At 49.3% G+C, this 17,384-nt stretch overlaps 1 long non-coding RNA gene across 10 annotated transcripts in view; it reads left to right on the top strand.

Moving 5' to 3' along the window:
* Window positions 1–16,695, top strand: part of LOC101020273 — a 139,981-nt gene extending 123,286 nt beyond the window's left edge. For 4 of the 10 annotated variants that reach the window (XR_002516718.2, XR_002516717.2, XR_002516720.2 and 1 more), the window contains 2 exons: window positions 5,204–5,354; window positions 15,119–16,695. This is a non-coding gene — a long non-coding RNA (uncharacterized LOC101020273). Of the gene's footprint in view, window positions 1–589; window positions 641–5,203; window positions 5,355–6,896; window positions 7,309–13,176; window positions 13,213–15,118 lie in introns of those variants that run through there. The other 6 variants (XR_001894237.3, XR_002516723.2, XR_002516722.2 and 3 more) reach the window with 6 other exon arrangements.
* The last annotated feature ends 689 nt before the right edge of the window (window positions 16,696–17,384 follow it).

The following is a 17,384-nucleotide window of genomic DNA, read 5'->3' as shown; positions in this document are numbered from 1 at the left end:
GCTACTCAAGGCCGAGGCTTGAACCCAGGAGGCGGAGGTTGCAGTGAGCTGAGATCACGCCACTGCACTCCAGCCTGGGTAACAGAGCAAGACTCCATCTCAAAATAAACAAACACCATTTTTTCTGATTAAAAACATATTTCTTTGTGTAAAAATGTATAAATGCATTTAGAAGAAAATATTCACTCTAATTATATGATCCATTTGTAACTATTAATATATAGTACATAGTTAAAAAAATTTTTATTGAGCTTAAAGTGTATCTAGTTTTGTGTCCTAATTATTTCACTTAACCTTCTATTGTAAGCATTTGCCACATCAATAAATATTATAATGTAATACTTTCTGGTCACATTCTATCATGATTAGATACAGCATAATTTATTTAATCTACTTACTGTTCTTGGACATGTAGATAATTTTCATACTTTTTTGTGATTATCACAAGTGGTGCAATATCCTTGTAAGTAAAGGATGGCCTTTCTCTGATCTATTTCTCTGATAAGTTTTAGATAAAATCTGAGAAGTGAAATTCTGGGTAAAAGAATGTGAACTTTAAAAACAACTTTTTATTTTAAAATAATTTTAGGCCAGGTGCAATGGCTCACGCTTGTAATCCCAGCACTCTGGAAGGCCAAGGTGGGCAGATCATCTGAAGTCAGGAGTTTGAGACCAGCCTGGCCAAAATGGAGAAACCCCATCTCTACCAAAAATACAAAAATTAGCTGGGCGTGGTGGCGGGTGCCTGTAATCCCAACTACTCAGGAGGCTGAGGCTGGAGAATCACTTGAATCCAGGAAGGGGAGATTGCAGTGAGCTGAGATATCTCCATTGCACTCCGGCCTGGGCGACAAGAGCGAAACTCCGTCTTAAATAAGTAAGTAAATAAATAAAATAATTTTAGATTTATAGAAAGTTGCAAAGATAGTAGAGAGAGTTCCCATATATCTTTTATCCAGCTTCCTCTAACGTTCCTGTCTTACCTAACCAGGGTACATTTGCTAAAACTAATAAACTAATATTGGTATGATACTGTTAAGTAAACTCCAGATATTTTGGGATTTCACTGATTTTTTTTCCATGAATGTCCTTTACTGTTCTGGGATACATTCCAAGATAGCATGTTGTATTTAGGGTGTGAATATTTGTGAGGCTTCTTAGATAAATACACACATACACACATATGTATGTATGTGTGTTCATGTATACATGAAAATTATATAAATGTATATTCCCACAAATAGCATTGATTGCAGGGGATGAGAAAAAGACTTTGCCAACTTAAAAGAGAAACAGCGATAATAACAATGTGACTTTAGTGGGCATTAATTCATTGCTAATGAGTTTACGGATTTTTTCATCTGTTTGGTAGCCAGTCGGTTTTCTTTGTTTTTGATTTCTCAATCACCTACAGGAATTTTTGTCAGTGTTTAGATCTTTAGCTTCCACTCAAGGTGACACACAGCCAGAGTCAGGTGAGCATCTAGAAGCTGTGACTGGTACTGCATCCTACTAAGTCACTGAAGGGGCCATGGGGGAAGGCAGGCTGCCCACGTGCTCCCTTTACAGACTTGGTTTCTCCCTCGGAGGCCTGCCCAGGGCGGTGGAACTCGCAATGAGGCTCCCTGCTCGCTAGGGCAGGCCAGTGGCAGGGAGAAAACTCATTCTATTCTGAGCCCTAGTTTTTTCATCCATTAAACGGGCACAATTTAGGCCTGTTCAGGTACTGGATGGATGGTCGTGAAGTCACCGTGTAAAGCATCGTACAAGTGGGTGATGGTGTTGTAGAGAGCAGTGTGGTGAAGGGGACCGAGCAATGCCTCATATGGAGAGCGTGGAGCTCAGTCCACCAACCCAGGTGGCAGGAAACGTTCCTGAAATCAACTCAGTTCCAACTCTGAGCTCCCATGGTGCCTGAGGAGGCGGAAACTTCATCTTGGTCATTATTAGGCCCCATCCAGTGAGGGTCACCCCAGAATCCAGGAGGCTGCCCAGAAATGTGGGCAGGCAAGGGGCCTGTCACTCTCAAGGGCCTCATGAGGCTGAGACTCTGGCCCCAGGCCATTTTGGGGGCCTTTGTGCCCAGTTTGAGGGGGGTCCCATGTCCAGGGCTGGCCTCCTCACCTCTGTGTCCTGCCCCTCCCAGAGAGACATAGTACAGGCCTCTGCCCTCTTCCCAGTCCCCAGTTCCTCCTCCCCTCTGCATTCTTATTTTCTCCCAAGACTCTTCCCTGAGAGTCTACAAGGAGCCCAGATACTGGAACAAAGAGGCAAAGGAGAGAAGGGCCTGGGGTGGCTTCTACCTGGTCCTGAAACTCAAACATCCCTGGCTGGGCGCGGTGGCTCACGCCTGTAACCCCAGCACTTTGGGAGGCTGAGACAGGTGGATCACGACGTCAGGAGATTGAGACCATCCTGGCCAACATGGTGAAACCCCATCTCTACTAAAAATACAAAAATTAACTGGGTATGGTGGTGCGCACATGTAGTCCCAGCTACTCAGGAGGCTGAGGCAGGAGAATCACTTGAATCTGGGAGGCAGAGGTTGCAGTGAGGTGAGATCGCACCACTGCACTCCAGCCTGGTGACAGAATGAGCCTCTGTCTCAAAAAAACAAAAACAAACAAACAACATGTCTCCTGCAGCAGGGACACCCAAAAGAGGACAGGTCCAAGACCACCTTGGAATGGGAGGAGGAGGAAAAATGCAACCATTGAAACACACATGAGTATCCAAGGAAATAATCTGGCCACATAGAGAAGAAATACGAAGAAGATACAGCCTCTTGTCCAAATGGCACAGACCTGCCATGTGGCCTCTGACAAGTCACTCATCGTCTAGGAGTTTACTCAGTTGTGCAATGAAGGGGAAGGTTCTATGACCTCTGAAGCAGCCCGGCTCTCCTGTCCACGGGCTGCTACCACCTCGGAGGGCACGAGGTTTGCTTCCGGTGTTCGGGGCCTTTCCCAGTCACTGCCTCACCAGGACACCCTCACCCATGTCAAGCTGGGAAAGGGCTTTCTTAACCTTGTCATGCCTTGCTGTGGCCTGTGGTTGGTGTAATCTGTGAGGGCTTTTGTAGCTCTGCCTAATCATCAGGGTGAATGGGAGCTAGCTCTGGGTTTGACCTAAGGCCCTGATGCGTTATCTCCTTTAATCCACATAACTGCTTGATGGGCTGGGCTCGTTGTTTTCATTTTATGAAGGGGAAAATGGGGCCCAAAGTTGTTTTCCCACGGTGGCCTGGTGGGTGAGGCAGCGCTGGTCCCATTCTCAGACTGAGCTCCCTGGCCCTCCGGGTTGTGTCCCCTCTGTGGGGCAACTATCCAGGGATGAGTGTGTGACCATGCTCAGAACCAGCCTGGGAAAACTTTCCCCAAGGAGACTCCCCCAGAGGCCTGGAGGGGTGGAGAGAGTGTTGGGAGAGCACAGAGCCCCTGGGGAAGAGGCTTCTCTGGGAGCTGGAGCAAGCATTTCTCAGAGTGCTGGGATCACTGGCTGGCCTTAAGGCCCAAGACTGCCAGCATGCCCGCCCTGCAGAGAGTTGTAGCCAGAAACAGGCACCTGGCCAGTTGCATTTGTGCAAAGGAAGCCCATGGAGCCCCAGCCTGCTTCCTTTATGGGCTGGGGCAGGGTAAGGGATATCTGAGTTTGAATTTAGTGTCTGGGGGATCCATACCCACACTTGTCATTCACCACCCAAGGGCAGGGACCCACTTCTGGGGCTCATGACCTAGAGGACGGGCCAGACAGCCTGGAATGATACAACTCAGGGTGACACCAACAGGTCCCACTGGCCACCTTGTCACCTCCTTTTCTTCACTCCCTCCTCTAGAGTTACTCTTTTAATTTCCACCTTGTGGCCCTGCAAAGATGCATTCCACCCAACTTTCCGATTGAACTCGTGGGGAAATGGTACTTTCTGTATCCAAATCTTAGCTGAAACCAGATTTGGGGTTATATTGACTAAAAAATCATGTGGCGCCACTTTTCATTTGTATTTATTAGGCCCCTCCTAGGTGGTAATGGGCCAGGTAGAGTGAGAGTACAGTAGAAACCCAAGACATGAAATTATACAAGAAGGTCAACCTTCATTTTACAGATGGAGACATGATAACCCAGAGATGTAGAGGACCTCGCCCAAGGTCACGCAGCTACCTGGCCAGTCTTGGGTTTGGAACGTGAGGTTCCTGCCTTTCAGTCCCGTGCTCTTTCAACAGCATCTTACACAACTTACAGAATGGTGGAGGAAGCAGGAATCACACCTGCAAAACAATGGTGGAACCCTGAGGGGGCAGGGCTCCCACTGCTGATGACTTCCCACCCACAGTGGCTGCCAGTGCCTTTACGTTGTTTACTTAAATGTGCTTGTCTGGAGGTTGTCATTTTCTTTTGAGACACTGGGAATTCCCATAATTTTACAAAAAAGTTCAGTAAAACTAAATTTCTACATTTTTGCCCATTTTTTTTTCCTTTTTTTTTTTTTTTTTTTTTGAGACAGAGTCTCACTCTGTAGCCCAGGCTGGAGTGAAGTGGCTTGATCTCTGCTCACTGCAACCTCCTCCTCCCGTATTCAAATGATTCTCCTGCCTCAGCCTCCCGAGTTGCTGGGACTACAGGTGTGCGCCACCATGCCCGGTCAAGTTTTGTATTTTTAGTAGAGACAGGGTTTCACCATGTTGGCCAGGCTAGTCTCAAACTCCTGACCTCAGGCGATCCACTTGCCACGGCCTCCCAAAGTGCTGGCATGAGTCACCTTGCCTGTCCCATTTTTGCCCAATCTGTATCTCCTCAGTGTATGAGTGTGTGTGTTTTGTGGGGGGCACTCTGTTCCTATAGGTTGGTCTGATTTGGGACTCTGTGTGTGCTTTGATGGGGGCACAGCGACGGGAGATGGTGGGAATAAGGCGTGGAGAGGCCGTATTGTGCCATTATCCCTTCCAGGACACTCTGTGCCTGGAGGGGGAGAGGGAGGGGTCCAGCGATGCCAGGCTGGGAAGGGGCTTTCTTAACCCACAAGTGTACAGGCCTTGAAGGCCATGACTTAGGGTCATTGTCACCCATTCATTCATTCACTCAAATCTGGAAAACATTCAAAAATTAATTTTTAAAAATCACCTCTGGGGAAAAGTCTGGTGTCAGGTTCAGAAAGGATTTGTTTCATACCCAGGGCCATGTCTGGGTTGTGTTCTCCGCTATCCAGGAACCCAAAGGCTCTCATTCAGCCTCAAGGGCTGTGGAAGTGACTCCTGGTAGGTGGCTCCAGCACTGACTCTGGGCCCTCAGGGCTGAGGTTGCCGTGAAGACTGCGGTCTGCATCACCTCCTGCCCCAGATCGAATTGGAGGGAGCCAGGTGAGCTTGAGGAGGAGGCACTGTGGAGCTGGGCCTGGCTTCCAAGGAGAACCACAGGAAGACCAAACTCAGACTGGGATCTTGTGGGAGGGCAGCACTGGGTCTGGAATGAAAGCCTTTGCCCACCCGGCGTCTACATGGGCCACGCGGCCGGAGGGTTGGGTCTTCCAGAGCCACACACCTGGGAGGGACAAGGCTGGGTGCGGTTGGGTCACATGTCTAACTTGTGTTCCTTTGAAGCTGTGAGTTGGACAGATTTTATCTTGCTTGTTTTGACCCTCTGTGAGCTAACAGCTGAGGGTGGGGTGGGAAAGGGGAGGACGAAGAGCAGTAAGCGTGCTGGTTCTTCTTTTGGTCTGTTTAGCAACTTCCCATGACTTTTGAGCAAGGGACAGGTGTAACCCCTTGCACCCTGAGGTGTGCAGTTGCCTACATATGCCTGTGGCCTCAAGGCCATGTAGAAATCGTCCCTGGTTCAGCCAAAGCAAATTCACTGACCACGGGGGAAAGAGTAGGGAACATGAAACAAGCAGCTCTGCCCGGCCTTCCACTCACATGGCCATGAGGCCCGTCATTCAGCACGCTGGGCACTGTGAGGGACTTCTGTCTCCTGTCTCCGTCACACTCCACTCCTTTTTCCTCCATGGCTCAGCAAGGCCTACATTTTCCCAGTGAAGTCACAGAACCACAGGGAGAAACCCATGGACTTGGCCTCTCTCCCTAGGCGAGTGAAGTTGGTGGTAAAGTCTGTTGGCAAATTCAAATTGTACTTGCTACAGTCTTTTCCTCAAGTAATTCTGGGTGCTTTCCAAACTTACCAATTTCCTGAAGTACACGGGAGGAGGCAGGGAAGCTTCTCGGGGGAGGAGCGGCACCAGCAGGGAGGCTGAGGGGCAGCAGTACAGATGGGAAGTTAGATGACGTGCAAGGAAAGGTGGGTTGCAGGCTGGGCTCTTGTTCTCTGTGGGCTCCATTCAGAATCCCCCACTTCACCTAGGACACTCTGGCCTCCCTCCAGGCATCACCGCCATGGAAAGCCCAGATACGGTCAAGTCCTTCATTAAACACCTGCCTCCACATCCCCTCCAGACCCTTCTCTGTCCTCAGACGGAGCTCTGCCCTTCAAGGAAGGGGCTAGGGGCTTTGTAGCTTTCTGTGCCTCTAGTCAAGGCTGATTCTCCTTCCTCCTGCCTGAGGATCCAACCTTAGCCTGGAGCGATCCCAGAAGAGTATGAGTGTGGGAGGTTGTCAGGCGTGTGACTCACAGTCTCCTCTGGGACCCCTGCCCCAGGAGCTCTGGAGGGCTGTCAGACATAACTTGTTGCAGGGAAGATAGTTGACAGAAGATGTTTAACAGGAGTGTGAATGTGCCATCAGCCCATGCCCCGACCTCCAGGAACAGCCTAGCCTTACGGTTCTGTGCCCTCCTCAGCCCAGGGACTCTTTACCCACCCAACATTGTCATTACCCAAAACTATTTCACCTCTGCTCTAAACAATTCCAAAATCCCCATCCTCTGATCCCAGCCTTCTTCCTGTCCAGAGTTCTCATCCGCAACTCCTGCCACCCCAGGGTGAATGGCAAAGCCCTCCACCAACGTGGCAGCCCACAAAGGAGCAGACTGGAGAGAAGGAAAATGAGTTCCGTTTCGCTGATCAGATCTGAAAAGTATACACTGGGCAGGGCCATCAGGTGTTTGGAGAGCCTTTTGAGGCCCTGCTCACGGCAGAGCTGGGGTCGGGGTTCAGATCCAGGTGTGCACAGATCATAACAGTTCCTATGAGCTGATTGTTAAATCTTCAGGAATTTCGTGAACCAATGGTTAAACCCAGCCATTATGAAAAACTAAATTTTAAATTATATAAACTTACCATTAAATTAATTATCTTAAGGCAAAAATAATACATTTTCAAAAACCATCACTTCCTAATGATTTTTTTTTTTTTTTGAAACAGAGTTTCATTCTTGTTGCCCAGGCTGGAGTGCAATGGTGCAATCTCGGCTCACTGCAGCCTCTGCCTCCTGGGTCCAAGGGAGTCTCCTGCCTCAGCCTCCCAAGTAGCTGGAATTACAGGCATGCACCACCATGCCTGGCTAATTTTGTATTGTTATTAGAGACAGGGTTTCTCCATGTAGGTCAGGCTGGTCTCGAACTCCCGACCTCAGGTGATCCACCCACCTCGGTCTCCCAAAGTGCTGGGATTACAGGCATGAGCCACCATGGCTGGCAATAATTATATATTTTATTATTCTTTATTCTTTTAAGATTATGTACATCTATTATGTCTGTAGAAATACTACATAATATTGTGTTACTGTGCTTTTTCCCCAAGTCTGTATTCAGTGACATCATATTGGTGGATTGAAATCAGCCATAGTGGGAATACTTACACCACAGAAATGGGCAGCAACCACCACAAATCAGGGCTTTATTCATTATTTGGTTGACTATCTAGACTTAAGAAAGTTATGGAGAAAATGCTAATAATGCACGTTAAACTTAAATGTATGTTTTGCCAATGGCCATTGCATTGTGAATGGCACAGAAAAATGAAGCAAATATTCTTCCAGTATTCAAAAACTATTCTCTGCTTCAGTAAAGAAATTGCTAACACCATTGACAAACAAGTGAAGTTCTGGTCAGGTGCAGTGGCTTTTGCCTGTAATCCCAGCATTTTGGGAGGTCCAGGCGGGAGGATTGCTCGACGCCAGGAGTCCAAGACCAGCCTGGGCAACATAACTAAACCAGTTCTTTACAAAAAATAAAAAAGTTAGCTGGGCGTGGTGTGCACTGGCTGAGGCAGGAGGATCTCTTGAGCGCAGGAGTTTGAGGTTACAGTGAGCTATGATCATTCCACTGCACTCCAAGGTCTGGGCAACCCATTCTTTAAAAAAAAACAAGTGAAGTTCCAACATCTGTCTTTCTGGTTTCACTTTTTTCTTGCTAGTTGGTACAAAAAAAAATATCAGTTAACATTCATGTTGGAACTACGTTCATTTGTCAGTTACAACTGTAGGCTGGCTATGGATTCAGCAGGTTGGCAAAAATCAGTGAAAGCGTTCTGTAAGACCCAAATGGCTATGTGCAATTTACAATAAAGGATAGTATATATTTTTTATTATTTGTAAATTATTAGGCATCCTTTATGTCAATAAAATTTATCATAAATATATGTATGTGTATATATGCATGCATTTTCCCCAGAGAGCTCATTGTTAATTAAACATCTACCAGCATACCACTGGGCAGGTTGCCTTAGGCTGATGAGGAGTGACCAGAGATTTGACTCTTTGGAAAGATTCCCAGAAGAGGGTGGGAATCACTGATGGAAAGAGGCTGCTGAGGAGGTTGGAGGGGCCTCAGGTGGAAGGATTAGCCTGGCTAGGCACAGAGTCCCTGAAAAGGGATGTAGGAGTGAAGAAAACCTGGGGTAGGGTGGAGTGGGAGATCGCCATTTCTCTGCCAAGTAGGACGCAAGCCATCTTCTGTAAGCAGGAGGTGGAGAAGTGAGGAAGGGTGAAGGTTTGGCCTGAGTAGTCAGTGTGGGGCCAAGAAAAAGGACCAGGGAGGACGAAGAAGACTAAGGAGAGACTGCAGAAGACATGTGAAAACCAAGAGGACGGCAGGCCTGGCGGGTGGCTCACACCTGTAATTCCAGCACTTTAGGAGGCTCAGGCAGGCAGATCACCTGAGGTCAGGAGTTCGAGATCAGCCTGGCCAACATGGTGAAACCCCATCTCTACTAAAATTTTAAAAAGGTAGCAAGGCATGGTGGCGGGAGCCTGTAATCCCAGCTACTTGGGAGGCTGAGGCAGGAGAATCACTTGAACCCGGGAGACAGAGGTTGCAATGAGACGAGATCACACCACTGCACTCCAGCCTGGGCGACAGAGCAAGACTCCATCAAAAAAAAAAAAAAAAAAAAAAAAAAAGGTGGGGAGACTGGGCACGGTGGCTCACACCTGTAATCCCAGAACTTTGGGAGGCTGAGGCAGGAGGATCACAAGGTCAGGAGTTGGAGACCAGCCTGACCAACATAGTGAAACCCCATCTCTACTGAAAATACAAAAAATTAGCTGGGTGTGGTGGTGGGCGCCTGTAATCTCAGTGACTGGGGAGGCTGAGGCAGGAGAATCTCTTGAACCCGGGAGGCAGAGGTTGCAGTGAGTTGAGATCGCATCACTGCACTCCGGCCTGGCTGACAGTGCAAGATTCCATCTCAAAAAAAAAAAAAAAAAAAAGTAAAGAAAGAAAACCCCAAAACCCAGAGGACAGCAACCGAATTACAGCCACGAGAGCAAGAGGGTCGAGTGTAACCAGGTGCAGCACTAGGCTAAACCCCATGGTACGGATTGCTTGATTAATCTTCCAGGACAATCCTAGGAGGAAACCAAGGCTTGGAAGAATTAAGTCATTTATCCACAGCTTGTAGCCAGTTAGTGGCTGAGTCAGGAGTTGAATTTAGGCAGCCTGGCCCTCTTGACAAGGCAAAAGACTGCACAGAGGCACCTTTCTTCTCAGCAAAGCTCCCCCAGACGATGCAAGTTCAAATGCTCCAGGACGGAGATTGGCAGGGCAGACGTGGCTGCATGTCAAGGGCTTGTGGTCTTCCTCACAAAGCCTTGCAAACCCGCCTCACATCTCCGGCCTCCCCAAATGTTCCTGCACCTGATGCTCTTAGCACCCCACACTGTCTGTTGAATCTAATTATAAAGAATCTAGGCTTGCATTTTTAAATATCTTTGTTATTTTACCTTCAGAGAATTCATTCTTATTGTGTTTTTAAATAGTAAGGTACGTGACAGATTGGAAATTTGCAAAACAGATCCTGAACCTTAGAACATTTGAGAGGCAGGGTCCTAACATGCTATTCTAATCACGTTGATCCCCTGCTGGGAGCCTTTAGTGATCCCTACTGGCTACAGCAGTTTTCCAAATAGTAGGTGGGGATCAATTAGTGGGTTGGGAGATTAGTTTTCAGTATCATTACCAGAGTTAAAAAAGAAGTGGCTCCAAATAGAAAATACCAGAATATATTACACATAGTAAATACAGTTTGTTTTAGCTACATATATTTTCATGCATATGTGTACTGGATTATGGTGAAAAATGTCTTTCTTACTATGAGCACAGTACAAAACTTTTTTTTTTTTTTTTTTTTTTGGAGACAGCGTCTTACTCTGTCACCCAAGCTGGAGTCCAGTGGCATGATCTGAGCTCACTGCAACCTCCACTTCCCAAGTTCAAGCAATTCTCCTGCCTCAGTCTCCCAAGTAGCTGGGATTACTCCCGAGTAGCCATCACCACACCCAGCTGATTTTTGTATTTTTAGTAGAAACGGGGTTTCCCCATGTTGGCCAGGCTGGTCTCGACCTCCTGACCTCAGGTGATCTGCCGCCCCGGCCTTCCAAAGTGTTGGGATTGCAGGCGTGAGCCACTGTGCCCGGCCAGAAAAGGGCAAATTTGAATGCGGCTCATCTGCAGATAAAGACAGCACTGCCAGGCCTGACATTCAGAGCCATCGAGGCAGAAGCAGTCGCTGAGGAAGATCCGGCAGTGCTTCACGGGAAAGGGGTGAGGACAGGCTGAGCTGAAGGATGTGCAGGTTATGGATGAGACCAAAGGCCCAGAAACACCAGGATTTTCATGCTTAGACTGTACCAGTGCTGCAACTCAGAGAGAAGCTGGGCCTGGCAGTCCCTTGTGATAGCACCTTAGAGGAGGGAGACCCTGAGTTTGCCAGGGAAATCAAGGGAGACTTCCTGGAGGTGGTAGTCTTAGTTGACTTCTCAGCATTTGCCAGGAGAACAGGGATGTGGAGAGGGCTCATCTGGCTGAGTGGCTTGTGACAAGGTACAAGAAAGCCTGTCCTGTTTGGGGAACTACACGCCATTTTGTGTAGGTAGAGCATGAAGCAGGGAGGCGGACTTCATGAGTCTTGTTGGATGTCAAGATTTTATTTTGGGATGAAGAGCCATGGGAGAATTTTGAGCAGAAGAATGGCATGAGCAGACTTACATCTTTGGAAGATGACTTGTGACCTGAGGAGGGTGGATTAATGGAGAGGAAGCAGAGGCAAGGAGACCTGTAGGATGACTGCGGACCTCAGCAGGGTGTCCTGAGGCCAGGGTGTGAGGAGGCATGGAGGTGGGAGAGAGACTCAGGAGGAGGAGCTGAGGGCACTGGCGACCCACCAGTCCAGGTGGGGCCATGAGAAAGGGGCGGAGGTGAGGAAGGCCCCTGTGTCTATGACTCTGAGGGCTGGCTAGATAGCAGTGCCATTGCCAGATAAAGAACACAGCAGGCCAGGTGTGGTGGCTCATGCCTGTAATCCTGGCACTTTGGGAGGCCAAGGCGGGAGGATTGCTTAAGCCCAGGGGTTCAAGACCAGCCTGGGCAACATAGGGAGACCCTGTCTCTACCAAAAAAAAAAAAAATTAAGAAAATTAGGCAGATGTGGTGGTGCGTACCTGTGATCCCCTCTAAGGTGGAACTGGAGCTGAGGTGGGAAGATTGCTTCAGCCCGGGAGGTCAAGGCTTCAGGGAGCCACGGCACTTCAGCCTAGGTGACAAAACAAACAAAAAACACAGGAGGCAGAGGGTGTCTGGTGAGAAGAGAGAATGTTCACTGTTGAAAGTGGACTTGCAGGCAGACATGTCAGGTGAGCAGCTGGGGCAGCAGGGAGAGAATGGGCAAGCGGTGCAGAGGGGGCGTCCCTGGCCTGGAGAGTGTATGGAATGAAGGGGAATGGACTGTAGGCAGAGCCTCAGGGAGCCACATCTGTGAGTATCCACAGATACTCACAGGGAGAGGAACCCACAAAGGACAGAGGGGAGTGGTCGTAGTGGTAGAAGACCCAGAAACTTGGGCCACAGAAACCAAAGGAGCAGAGAAGACCTAGGAGGAAAGCAGCAGTGCAAGGGCTTCAGAAGGCCAGAGTCCTTGAGGCTGAGAGGGCCAGACTGCAGCCTCGGGGAACCGCCGATGTCCCTGGCAAGGCTGACGGCAGAGGGCGGTGGGGCTTTGTGTGTGAATGGAGGTAACGCCATGAGGCAGAGTGTAAGCAGGCTGCCCCGGACCATGCTGCACCATGTGCAAATTAGAAAGGGGCACCCCTTCCTCCAGGCAGATCCAGCCCCTTGTTCTGGCACATAGGCTTGGCAAGAGGAGTGCAGGCTAGGCCTCAGCCTCCACCTGCCCCACAGTAGGGCATCCGGGCACCTTGGCCCTGTGAGTGTGGACCGACCCTTCTAGAAACTGTCTGGGAAGGAAGGCGACAAGTGGTCATTGACCAAGGAGATTCAGGATCATGTGAGGGTTTTCTTTTTTAAGATGTGAAAGTCTCTTGCGTGCTGATTTGGATAAAGGCAGGGAACCCATGGAGAGTGAGAATTTGGAGATTCAGGAAAAGAGAGTACAGGACACAAGGTGGGAGAGTGGGACACGAGGTGGGAGGGTGCAAGGCTGGAGTGGCTGCCCTGGGAGAGGCCTGTGCTATAGGGGACCAGGGACACTGAGCCAGAGTTGGGACTGCCTGTCCCCAGTGACTAGGGGTTCCAGTGCCCAAGACTCAGGCCCATGCAGACTGCCCAGGAGGGGGCCAAGAGCTAAGCAGACTAGGCTGGGGAGGGTCTTGGCACAGAGCCTTTGCTTGCTTATTATTTACTTTTTACTATGGAAAAATTTCAAACACACCCAAAAGTAGTGAGAAACTCAAATAATCCCTCTTAGATCTATTTCCCAGCTTTAATAATGATTAATATCGCCAATCTTATTTTATGGAGCAGTTTTTTGTGTTTGTTTGTTTGTTTGTTTTCCAGGACAGGGTCTCACTGTGTCACCCCGGCTGGAGTGCAGTGGTGCGATCTCAGCTCATCACAACCTCCACCTCCTGGGTTCAAGTGATTCTCCTACTTCAACCTCCCAAGTAGCTGGGACTACAGGTGCACGCCACCATCCTCTGCTAATTTTTGTATTTTTAGTGGAGACAGGGTTTTGTCATGTTGGCCTTGAACTCCTGGCCTCAAGCGATCTGCCCACTTTGGCCTCCCAAAGTGCTGGGATTACAAGTGTGAGCCACCATGCCTGTTCAATGTACCAGTTTTGAAAGCACCTTTTTAAAAACTTAAAATTTTAATAGACTTTATTTTTAGAGCAGTTTTAGATTTCACAGCAAAACTGAGTGAAAGGTACAGAAGTTTCCTATTTATTCCCTATTAAAAAACTTTATTTGGAAATTATTTTTATTTTTTATTTTTTTGAGATGGAGTCTCGCTCTGTCACCCAGGCTGGAGTGCAGTGGCTCTATCTTGGCTCACTGCAACCTTTGCCTTCTGGGTTCAAGCGATTCTCCTGCCTCAATCTCCCAAGTAGCCAGGACTACAGGCACCTGCCACTACACCTGACTACTTTTTGTAATTTTTAGTAGAGACAGGTTTTCACCATGTTGGCCAGGCTGGTCTCGAACTCCCGACCTCAGGTGATCCACCCACCTCAGCCTCCCAAAGTGCTGGGATTACGGGCGTGAACCACCGTGCCTGGCCTATTTGGAAGTAATTTTAAGCTTACAGAAAATGGCAAGAACAAGTTTTCTTAATTTGAAATAGCTTTTTCTTATTAGAGGATATATTTACAGAATATCTGTAGGAGAGAGTTAAGATCATTCATGATTCTACTACCCCAAAATAACCACTGTCATTGTTTTGGTGTCTTTCTTCCCAGTCTTTTTTCTGTGTTCACAGACACAGTTTCCATTTTACCCGGAGACTATCCCAGTCCCCGCAAGACGTCCTATCCTGTGTGTCCACGTGCACTGACTTATTCTCAGGGCCTTCACTACCCACATCCCCCCTCAGATGGTTTGCCTTTAGCAACAAAAATTAATCCAAGATTTTGGTCTGTGGATGCCCTCGTTCCCTGGTTTCAGGGCTACTGCAGGTTTCCCCTGTAATATTCCTTTCATGTTTGTTTTTCTCTGGTGATACTGGCTGATGTCTGGTTGGGGGAGTTGCCTGAGGCTCCTTGGGCTACCATCTTGCCCGGAAGCCTCCAGTGTGCCCCGCACCTCCTGCGCTCATCCCTGAGTAGCTGGGTTTGAGTCTGTCTCTCTCACTCGTCTGTGAACTCTGGGAGGGTAGGGCACCGGTCTGATTCATCTCTCAAAGTGAGGCAGCGTTGGCCTTAGTAAGTATGTATGGAATTGAATCAACCCACCTATTTGGCATTGTCCATTCCTGTCTATGCCATGGACTCTCTGAGTACCTGACACTAATTTACAGCCATGAGCATGGTGTCTGGCACACAGTAGTGCTCAATAAATGTGTGTGGATGGTGCGCCCAGCCACCTGGAGATTTCTATACATGTAAGGGCTCTGCTGTTTTTCCCTTTCTCCCTCTCCTGTCTCTCCCACATCTTCTGGATCACTTTGACAGGCCAGAGGGAAGGTACCCCCTCTCTGCCGCCGCCCCCCATCTTCTGTATGTTAGCAGCAAAGCTAGGTTGGCAGTTGATTGAAAAGACTCAACTTCCTGTGCTGAGGATATTTGATAGGTTTTAATCGCTCACAACACTAGTTATCATTAGAGACCATTCAAACTATTTCCAGATTATTTCGAAGCTGCCTTTGAGGTATTTAAGTTGGACAGAAGCCCTCCATGTGTTCAGCTCTAAGCCAAGTTTCCTGGTGTCATTAGAAGCCCGCTTGTAGTTGGAGATTACCCAATCTGTATGTTTTAATTGCCTGAATATTTCACTAATTGCAGGGGTGTTTGTCAAAAGTGGCTTAATGTCCCCAAAGCTGTCTGGACCTGTGTTACAAGTCCCACTCCCAACCTCAGTTAAGTGGAGGGGACCCTGAAAAGGGGATGGGAGGAAGGGAATCTGCATAGGGTCTTGCCTTAAAGCCAGCCCCTCTGGCCGGGCAGGGCCCTGGGCCTCCGTGGCAGGGATGGGGCAGGAAGGGATGAAGGCTTGGTCTAGGGTGGGGGCACCAGCAATTGGGGAAAAAGGCAGAAACCCAATTCAGAGGGCTGGGCCCGGAGGAGGCGACTGAGAAGGCCTTCAGGACATCTTAGTAATCTTCGTATTTGATTGAAAGATAAAAACAGGAGAGAACCAGTTTTGGCAAAGTGGACTTCTAGGAGTTAGTCAGCAACTTGCTCTCACCAACTCTTGGTTGGTCCTGTCCTTGACCCCAGGCCTGGAGGCTTGCAATGGCATTGGGGCCAGGACCACTGCTCCCCAAACACCTCCAGGACCCCCCACGGCTGAGACTCGCATTAAGCATTTTGCTGCCTCCTGACAGCAAAATGGATTTGGCTGGTGAGCTGTGCTGGGCCACTTCAGTTAGAGGGGTTCTGAACTAGGGGCAAAGCGGGGTAGGAGGGAGACCCAAACGGGAAGGAGAGGTTCTGGAACAGTGGCAGGCTGGGGAAGGGCTCTGCAGGCAGGAGAGCTCTGTCCTTCAGCAGTGACACTGGCCTCCCGGGTGAGACATGTGGCAGGAACGCTCATGTTGAGGAGGTTTGGCAGGGACGAAGATGGTCAAGGTCATCTTCAAGGTCAGGCTGTCCTGCCCGTGTGCCCTTGGCCATGACTGACTGTGGATGCTGCGTGGTGCCCGCATGGTCGGAGAAGGCATGTGTGATCTGGGGCTTTAGGTTTGGGGATAAGGAAACGGCAGGTGCCTTGGATTTCTGAATGTACCTTGCTTTGGTCAAAGCCCACCCAGCTTTGATCTGAGTTCCTGACCAGATTTTTGTCCAAAATTCACCTCTTTATGTCTCTTTTCAGTTTGACGATCTGGTGCCATAAGCCTACTGATGCGGAACGCTGGAAGCAGAATGCGGTTAGGGACGGTGCTCGGAGGAGCTGTGCCACCAACCCCACACATACGCCAACCCTGGGCCGGGGGGCCCAGTTGTGCAGGAGAGGGGCAGGCAAATGGGAGGGCCTTCGTCTTGGCGGCCATGGCCAGAGGTGGGGGGTTGGGGGGTCGGGGGATGGAGGCCTCAGTCCCCGCCCTCACCAGGTGGCAGGGAGCAGGAGGCAGGCTGACCCACTTAGAGACTGGCTCCTTTCAAAGCAGCGTGGTTGTGACGGGGTGCAGTAAGTGGGTCAGCCTGCATATATCCATGGGTCTTAAACTCTTCAACACTTGGCTGTCAAACATCTAGATCCTGCTTTCATCAGCTTGTAAGCCGTGGCCATGGGGACCTGCCTGGTCTTCTGAAGCAGCAAGTGTGTCCAGAGGCTAACAAACAGCAGGTGCCTCAAATAAATAGGATTTTAATACTCGATGTAAATGTGGGTGCAAATAAATACATGAAATGAAAGATGGGATCTGAATTATATGTGCAAGTTACACAATTGCTCAGCTGTTTTGCACTGAGAACTGTAGCGTGATTGTGGGTGCCGTGCGTGTTTCACAGGTGCAGGGTGTGTGTGTGTAGTGTGGAGGAGTGTGTTTTTGTGGACGGACGTGTACGTGGTGTGTAGTAGGGAGCATGTGTGTCTGTGTGTACGTGCATGTGAATGAAGAGAAGACCCCACCACTGGACTGGGTGGGGACAGAGCCAGCTACTTAATTTGCAGGGTCCCAGTGTGAAAGAAAAACATGGACCCTCATTCAAAATTACCAGGAATTTCAGGACAGCAACAGCAGAGCATCACACCAAACTGGGGCCTTTCTGAGCGCAGGGTGGGTCTCACGCCCACGGAGGAGTGCACCTCCTTGTCTCCCTCCAACCTCCCCATGCCACCCCGAAGGCCCCTGGGTCCCCCTTTGCTCTCTTCCCACCAGCTTCCCAGGGTGGCCTTGACCTTGGCAATGTGGGGAAGTGGCCAAGGTGGGCTGGCAGAACAGCTTAGGGCTGTGCTGGTCTTACCCTTTCCCGACCCTCCTCTTCCAGCCTGGGCCTCACTAGAGGTACCCCAGTCCGTAAGGTGTCTCTTGCCCTGGGCTCTTGGCTCAAAAACCGATCTCCCTAGAAGGCAGGGTCTGCTCCCCACTCCACCCTGCGTGGTGGG

This window comes from Papio anubis, chromosome 14, assembly GCF_008728515.1.
Source record: "Papio anubis isolate 15944 chromosome 14, Panubis1.0, whole genome shotgun sequence".
Taxonomy (NCBI): Eukaryota; Metazoa; Chordata; class Mammalia; order Primates; family Cercopithecidae; genus Papio; species Papio anubis.
Note: the sequence above shows the minus strand (reverse complement) of the source record. Positions and strands in the feature narration are given on the sequence as shown.